The following is a 9,093-nucleotide window of genomic DNA, read 5'->3' as shown; positions in this document are numbered from 1 at the left end:
CGCGGTGTCACAGGTATCAGTAGAATGTTCCAGTGGACCTTTATTAAGCATTTGAAAAAAGATAGAAAACAAAAACAAAACAATTGGCAAGTGCCAAAGTACCTTTAGTGATTAATAACAGTTTTCTTTAGATGCTTTGTGATTTTGTTAAAATAGAAGCAGACCAGAAATTGGCTTGCTTCAAGTGAGCTAATGCATGAGAAAGCACCGGGCCATCGCTCAATAAATGCAAGCTCTTATTACCATTATTTTTATTATTTGGAATGAATGTCACCTATTTCCCCCTTCTCCCAGCTTAGTGCTCACGAGCACCTTTTTATCTGGACCTCAGTGGTATGAAGGTAAACAACATTCGTTCTCTTTTCTGAGGACAGGCTACCCTGATGTTGAAGGTGATAGGACACAGTCAACTGCCCTGGAAGCCTCACTCCAGATTCCAGGTAATTTTGTTGGGTTAGCACAGCATTACAAACTGGCAGCTGCCTGGAAGATTGAGGTCATGTTCTACATTGGCCTACACTGGGGAATTGCTATGCACAGCCAACAATCTTCCCTGGCAGTAAGGAGCAGCCCTGGACCCCACTTCACAATATCCCTTTATACGATATACTCTGCCAGAACTTAAATTCCGCACTAACCAGGGGGCCAGCTTTTTAATAAGGATATTCTGTCAACAAAGCATTATTCAGGCCAAGCTAGGATTGCTGCATATAAAGTGATGTTCAACTTACCTTGTACACAGATGAGGAAAATTTGGAACTTTTATGGCCTGTGAATCAGCTCTGTTTCAATGCAGATGGCTCCTTGTTCTAAATAATATCCTTTATATTTGCATGCTTCAGACTTTGAATTTCTAAGTGCCTGACAAACATTTCCACTTGGATTTCTAGTTGTTAGCACCAGTTCCCGACATCCTTATTTCTATCTATGCTGTCACCATTACTGTTATTGAGAGACCGGATATGTAATGGTTAAGAGCGAGGATTGGGAGACTGACAACCTGGTTTCAAATCCCTGCTGTGTTACTAGATGTGTAGACCTGTGCAAGTTATTTGACTTCTTGGTGCCTTAATTATCTCATCTGTATAGTGGGGATAATAATAACACATCCTTCATCGAGTTGTAAGAGTTAAATTGATTAGACAGTGCCTGGCATGTAGTCAGTGTTCATATTAGTTTTGTTGTATTAAGCTGCAAGTAACAGAACACCAGTTGACAGTAGAGTATGCAATAAACAGTTAATTATCTTACATGACTAAATTCTGGAGGTGGGTAGTTCCAGGTTCAGTGCAGCAGTTCAGTGGTGTCCTCAAAGACCCCATTTCTTTCTGTCTTCCCCCTCTGCCATCTTTAGCATGCTTTTCATTTTCATGGTTATCACATTATGGTGACCAGGCTGTTGCAGCTTTAGGTATCACATCCATATTCAAGGCAGGAAAGAGGGAGAAGGGCAGGGCATGCATCAACTGATCCTTTCATCAGGAAAGCAAAAGATTTCCTCGAGGCTTCTCAAAGGACTACTCCCTACATCTCATTGCCAAGATGAAGTCACATGTCCACCCTTGTCTGTGAAAGAGGCTAGACAAGTGACTGTCTAGTTTTTTCCTTCGGTAATGGGAAACAAGCAAAAAGGAAGAGGATTGGGCATGGTTGTTAAGGTAGCTAGGCCACAGGAGTTATACATGTTAGCTGTTATTGTTATGATTATTCCAGTTCCTTAAGTTAGAAATATTGAAGTTACTTTCATTTCTTCTCTTCTTTCCTAGCAAACACTCCATCACCAAGTTTGGTGATTCCTCTTTCTCATTGTTTTCTATGCCCACTCCTTTCACTTCACACTATTCTTAATATTTCATACATGGAAAAATGTACTTGCTTTCATTCTGTATCCCTTCATCTCCAGTTCCTCCAGGCTGTGCTTTATCTTGTACTCTACTAGATGAATCTTCATCAAACCACTTCTATCACGACACGTTCTTGTCCCCAGTCCCTCAATTCCTCCCTTTTGTCCAGTGATTCTTTAACTTTGTTGTGCATCAGAATCACCTGGGAAATTTATTAAAAAGCAGATGTCTCTTGAAAAACAGGTGCTAAGGTTACAAAATATTGTATTCTTAAGGCACTCACAGTATGATAGGAAAGGCAAGTAAAATAATAATAAGGTATTGCGTTTATTTTCTGTGTCACTCATTTGATACATTAAATGTACTGCTATAGTTGAGATCTATTATTAGTTATTTTTTTATGTACATACAAGTCTTATCTCTTCCAGTAGATCAGAAATTCCTTGAAGGTAGAGGTTATATAATATTACTCTGCTGTTCTCATTAGTCCTAAAACATTCAATAAGCAATTTGTTGAATAAATCAGTAGTATTCATACAAAATATTCAGTAGGTGCTTAGTAGATGTTGGACAGATCCAACAAACACATTGGAAGACCTTAGAGGCACAGGATTCTGTATACTGAATTAGATATATAGTTTGAAGCAACAGAACCACTCCCAGCTAAGAAATGGGTGCAGTGTGTGATAATAATGCAGCTAGATCTTGCATTATTCAAATGGAAATATGTAGTGTACATTTACCATAAATGCAAGAGGGGAAAGGGAATCAGTAATAAATAATTCTAATAGTAATAGGATTAGTTTTATTACTGTGGAAGATACCACTCATTACATAAAATTCTTGTCAAGTATTCATAATACCTATTAAAGGTAATGCTGGTTTTGGTAACAAAATGTATTGTGAGTGAAATACAGGAGGGAAAAAAGTGTTTGTTTGTTCATTTAATCAACCAATAATAAATACCCATTCTGCGCCAGGATCTTCAATGATAAATAAGACTCAATCTATCAAGGAACTTTGGTGTCTAGTAAGGAAAAGAAAGGGCGATTTTAGGTGTGACCATAGAGTACAGTGTGAGAAAGAGGGCAGAGTCTATTCTTTCTGGAGGTGTGAGGACAGCTTTCTTGAGTTATCTTCTCCTCATCTTCTACTATGTTTTACTTGGCCTCTCTTGGAGTATTACCAGAATTATTATTTTTTTCATGTTTGGTGTCACTTTTTTACCAGCTTACTAACTTGCAAAATTTACATTCAAGGAGTTGACATCTTTGCTTCTTTGCACTGATTAGACTGGAAACATCCTCAGAAATCATCAAATCTGACCCAGCCCTTATAAAAAAATGGTCATCTGTTTTTTCTTTCTTGTTCCAGTCACCCCTGATCTTTCATCTCCATCCCTTGAATATGAGAAACTAAGGGTGATTAACCATCCTGGTATTCCCAGGAGTGAGGGGTGTCGTAGGATGTAGGACTTTCACTGCTAGAACTGGGACTGTCCCAGGCAATCCAAGAACAGTTGGTCACCTTAGGATGTAGTAGATTTGGAAAGAAGGGAACTAGGTTACATTCTAGGTTAAATTTCTGACTGTCGGCAAATCTCTTAATAACAATGGCTGCTTTATGCCTCCAGAACATAAGTGTGTCCCTGGATGCCAAGGTAGCAGCCAGCCTGTGCAGATTCACAGCCAACATCTCACTACAGCCTACTGGGCTTGTCTGGTCCACTGGTTGGGCCAAGTCAACACGAACATATGTTTATAGTAAATATCTGACATAATTTTCTTGGAATTTCTCATCATTACAGATTCTCATGGTCTAGTAATAAAATTTCATTAGACAAAAGTAGAATATACTTAACAATTTTTAGATCAACTTCCTGATTTTAATTGGTTCCATGAGGCTGATTCCAGTTGTCAGAGAGTTGGGTGATCTAAGGAAAGGAAATGAGTCTAGGATCAGCTGAGATTGAATTTTCCAGTGCAAAATTTCTCATTTAAATTGAATCAAAGAAAACAAGGACATCGATGTTTTCTTTACATCTGAGTTTGTCATTGTAACATCACTCCTACTAGACATAGAAAGAGAGCTTAAAGGATATACACAATAGATCTTTTCTCTCTCTTATTTTTCCTTCAAAGGAGGTTGGAGGTTGGATTGGAGGAGCTCACATGTTTTAACTTTATACCTTTACTTATTTATGTTTTGGTTATTGTAGGCTGTTATGGGCTGAACTGTGTTCCCGCCTCCACTCCAAATTCCTTTGTCGAAGTCTTAACATTCAGTACCTCAGGGTGTGACTGTATTTGGAGATAGGGCCTTTAAAGAATTAATACATTAAATGAGATGATATGGATGGGCCCTAGTCCAGTATGGCTGATGTCCTTCAAGAAGAGGAGATTAGGACACAGACATACACAGAAGAAAGAACATATAAAAACAGAGGGAGAAGATGGCCATCTAAAAGCCAAGCAGAGAGGCCTTAGAAGAAGTCAACCCTGCTGACACTTCTAATCTCCAGAACTGTAAAAAAAATAAATTTCTGTTGTTTAAGCTTATGCCAGTCTGTGGCACTTTGTTATGGCAGCCTAAACTGACTAATACCTGGGCATTGTCTTAGTTTGGTTTCCCCACATGCATATGGGGATTTAACACACAAGTAGCTTATTTGGGGGTGATCTCATAAAACTCTGAATGGGAGAGGGACTTGAGAGAGCAACCTAGAGCTACTAGGGACAACTGGGGTCAACTCTTGCTGTGGGCTTCTGAAGACTGTGTAGAACAACCTCAGATTATCCCACCTGAGCGCTGAGGAGGCTGAGTTATTCACTCCATCTCCCATTTGTGTGGGGCAATGGTTGGCTTGCTCTCTGGCAGCCGGGGCCTGCCCTGCATAGTGGTGAGCTCATTTGTGCAGACAGAGAGAGCCTGCAGTCCAGGGACTAGAGGAGCTCCCAGTAAAAAGCTGTCAGTGTGCACAGCAACAATGAGTACGTATTTTATTTGCTATTGCAATAAAAATAAAGATTAAAAAAAAATAGGAAAGTGATTGTATTACTGGGTGCAGTTTTATTTTACTTGAACAATATAATGAAATGAATGTCAGGTCCAGACTCTGCAACTCGGCCTAGAAAGAAAAGTTGCCTTCTCCGAGCAGGACGTGAGATGTGATACAAGCCATCTGCTCTCATGCCTCAGGCCCACAGTGCCAGTCTCACTGTCATTCCTGAATTTCTAGGAATTGTGCTTTGCTAGTGCTAAAGGCCTCTGAGGCGCCATTAAGTCAGTGACATACTGATGAAAATAAATAAGACCACCCCTTTCTTACTTAAGCTGGATGAGGGCAAATAGCAAAATTTACTTTGCTTGTATCAAAATTAAAACAACCATCAGTGTTCTGGGCCATCTAAAGCTGAATTCCTGACCCAGTAACTCCCTACCCTTTCCTATTGCTAAATGAGATAGTAATTGCTCAGTACTTCTCTCCACGAGGACTGAAATAGATAATGCAGGTAAAGTTCTCAGCAAAAGGCCTCAGCAAATGAACCATGAGTGTAGTAACATTAAAGCAAACATTAAAGTACTGATAATGTGTATATTTATTTCATGTGACCAGAAATCTCTGTCTTAAAAAATAAACATCCTAAGGTGCTATGGGTGGACCAGGATGGCAACTGTAGATCTTTTGTCCTTTGGGCTTAAGAATCTTCAGGTTGAATTAGTGGGAGTTTTTTAGTTAAAATATCCTGAGAGTGTTGGGGGCCGGCCATGGAGGAATAGAGAAGAATAAAAGGGATGGAATTGAGCCCCGGCAGAAGTAGGCAGCCAGGTCCAAGCCAGGGGCTTTGGGCTGGTTGCGGTAGCCACCTTCTTTGTATCACTTTCCCCAAGTCCCATACTCTCTGCCAGTTGTTTCTAGTGACTGACAGAGTGCTAGGGCAAATATAAATGACTAATGACATAAGAAAAGTTGCTTGCCCTCATTAATAATCCGGAAAATGGGAATTAAAACCACAATTAGATAATGGACCATGGGTCTTGGATAGGGGAGGGATATGGTTAGAAAACTTTCTAAATGAATGCCTTTTGACTGGAATCATTATTTTAGTGCAGCATGTAATTATTTGGATAAGTCTCAGAATGAGATTTTAGATTAAAAAAGCACCCAAATGATAATATTATACCTAAAGAAAGCCATGTATTTCTATACTAAAAGAGAATATAGTACATAATACTGAAAATCCATACTGTAGCCCAATGCCTGCTGCCAGATCTTTCACAGATGTTAGCAATGATTATGAATATTGTCACTCATTAATCATCTTTCTCATCCAGTATCTCACCCTGCACTGCAGAGGATTCCTTTGCATGGGAGGGTAATGAGAGATGAAGACTCTATAGGGAATTGGGGGATTGCAAGCAAGCAATCAAGCTACATCAATGACTCCAGTTTCCTCTTAAACAAGTCTGTTTCCTCAAATCCCTCTCTCTTCCAGACTGTTTCTCCCCTTCCCTTATGCAAGCCTAGATTTGCTGTCTCCTGACTTAACGAATTTCTCCCTGTGTCCTCTTCAAATTCTTTTTTGTGCCATGTAATGTGAAAGCCACAAAAATTGACCTGAGGTCATTACAATTTAGTAGAGGAGATATAAACAAAATTAATTAGACTGTTAGAGGTTAATCACTGTGACACACCAGAGTATGTCAACAACATTGGTTCAGAGGAGGGGAGGCAACCTGGGGAAGAGGCATGGGCACTGGCCTTAAAGGATGAATTGAATGTCAATAAAGAGCAACGGGCATGGATATTCTTATAGGAAGGGCAGCTTGCATAGAGGCACAAATGTAACACAACCCAGGGTCTGATCTTCTCAGCTAAAGAAAGTAGTGGGCTGTCTACAGGCATGCCACCCTGAACATGCCCAATCTCATCTAACCTCGGAAGCTAAGCAAGGTCGGGCCTGGTTAGTACTTGGAAGGGAGACCTAGGAATATCAGGTGCTGTAGGCAATTAAAAGAAAAAAAGTAGTGGGCTAGGGAAGCAGAGGTGATGAACAAAACTGGGGCTGTTAGAGTGTCATAAATGGATAGAAAAAGGCAAAGATAGTGCACGAGGTCAATGAAGAGGGTCTTCCCATAAGTCTTCAACTCTCAGACAGATCTAAATGTTGTTCTTGCCTCCTCAGAAATCTTTAATTCTTCTCCATTGCCCACAAAGTAAAGAACTAACCTCTTAACCTGGCATTTAAGACCTCTGTATTAGCTCAGGTTGCCATAACAAAATACCCCAGACTGCATAGCTTAAACAACTGAAATTTATTTTCTCACATTTCTGGAAGCCAGAAGTCCAAGGTCAAGGTTCTAGTTGATTCATTTTCTAGTAATGACTCTCTTCTAGGCTTGAAGGCAGCCACCTTCTTGCTCCATGCCTGCTGTGGTTTCCTTGGTGCCTGCTCAAGGGGAAGTTGGGCAGGGTGGTAGGCACAGTTTCTCTTCTTGTAAGGACTCAAATTTTATCAGATTAAGGACCCTCATCGTTTTTTTTGTTTTGTTTTGTTTTGTTTTGTTTTTACCTCATATAACCTTATTTATTTCCTTAGAGGCTTAGCCATACTGTAGAGTATGGCTTTAATATATTAATTTGAGGATTCACAAACAGTCTGTAATACCTGCCTATGAAAACAATAGCTACAAGCCACGAAATGCCTGCTATATTCCAGGTACTGAGCAAAGTTTTCTACATATATTATTTAATTTACTCCTCATGAGAACTTTAGGAGGTAGGTATTTATATTTTATAAATGAAGAAACTTGAGTCTCAGGTAAAATAATTTGTTTAGGGCTGCACGACCTTTAGGGGTAGAGGCAGAATTTGAAGGAGAGCTGCCTGACATCTATGCTCTTGCCCCTTGCATACCATCCACCCCCCGTACTTCCATCTTTAGCTGCTGCTCTGTCCTCCTCACCCCATCCTTCAGTCCCACTGTACCACACATCTTTCCATGTGATGCATTTCCTGAGGCCTTGCATTTGCTCATGCTGTTTTCTAAGACAGATGTCTTTTTTTCTTCTTTTTATTTCTTGTTCAAGTTTCACCTCAAGGGGTAATGCCTCTGTGAAACCTTCCTATATATCATTCATATATATATATAGATATATATATATATTTTTTTTTTTTTTTGTTGTTGTTGTTGTTGTTGTTGTTGAACCATATATGTCTGAAACCTTCCTGTATATTCTATTTTGTTTCATTTGGCCTTGCATTCTAGTTAACTGTCTAAATGTCTGTACTTCCCCAGCCCACCACCAGATTGTAAATATTTTGATTGTTTTGAGGTATTACATATGTTTGCATTTTTCATCATGTCCAGCATGTAGTAGATATCCTAATAAACATTTACTGAGTGAATTTCCAGGTGAGAGGTAATAAAGGTATGAACTAGAGGGTTGGATGGATTGATAAGACTTGGTGATTCTTTGGATGTAGGGTCTAAGGGTGGAGTAAGAGGCAAAGATGTCTTGAAAATTTTTCTGGGGAAGAATGGCATTGTTATGACAGAAGCCAGAAGGTGTTGCTACTTGTGGGGAAAGATAGCATGAATAGGGAGCAGTAGTAGTAATGATAGTAGCTGTGGTAAATTGAATTCTTGATTTGGTCACCATGCCAAGTGCTTATCATATGTTGCATATTTATTTCTTACAATAATCTTGTGAGGTGAGAATTATTAGTCACTAATTGTAGGTGATGAAACCGAGGCTCAGAGAAATTAAGCAAATTGCTCATGGTAACACAACTAACAAGCAGCAGAGCTGAGATACAAACACAAGTCTGTCTGACTCCAAAGCTTGTGTCCTGGAGCTCTGTCTCCCTAAAAAACTACCTAATGAAGTTATTTCTTGTTCTTTAAGGGACAGCAGGAGGAGTCTCATCACTTCTCAACAAACATTTGTGGTGCCTGGTGACTGAACAGAGGTCAGCGCCACATTGGTTCTGCATGATACACAATTTCCTGCACACAGATGGAAAGTCCTTGCAGCGCAGCAAAGTTATGGGTCTGGAATAGGAGGTGTCTGAGTGAGGCCCTAGGTGTCTCCTCCTTTTCCTTCCCTCTCCTCTCAGCCTATGCAGGCTGTTTAGCAGAAGTTCCCAGGGCTTTTAGCCTTGTTTTATACATGGCCTTGGCCAAAGGGAATCCCTAAAAAGCTAAGAGATGGCATCTTTTCTACTTACTTGGTGTAGACAGAGAAG

The 9,093-nt window shown here is 39.9% G+C and overlaps 1 pseudogene; it reads left to right on the top strand.

Moving 5' to 3' along the window:
* The first annotated feature begins 6,738 nt into the window (after window positions 1–6,738).
* LOC118600858 lies at window positions 6,739–6,854 on the top strand (annotated as a pseudogene).
* The last annotated feature ends 2,239 nt before the right edge of the window (window positions 6,855–9,093 follow it).

Source organism: Rousettus aegyptiacus, unplaced genomic scaffold (genome assembly GCF_014176215.1).
Source record: "Rousettus aegyptiacus isolate mRouAeg1 unplaced genomic scaffold, mRouAeg1.p scaffold_m13_p_3, whole genome shotgun sequence".
In the NCBI taxonomy this organism is placed as follows: Eukaryota; Metazoa; Chordata; class Mammalia; order Chiroptera; family Pteropodidae; genus Rousettus; species Rousettus aegyptiacus.
Note: the sequence above shows the minus strand (reverse complement) of the source record. Positions and strands in the feature narration are given on the sequence as shown.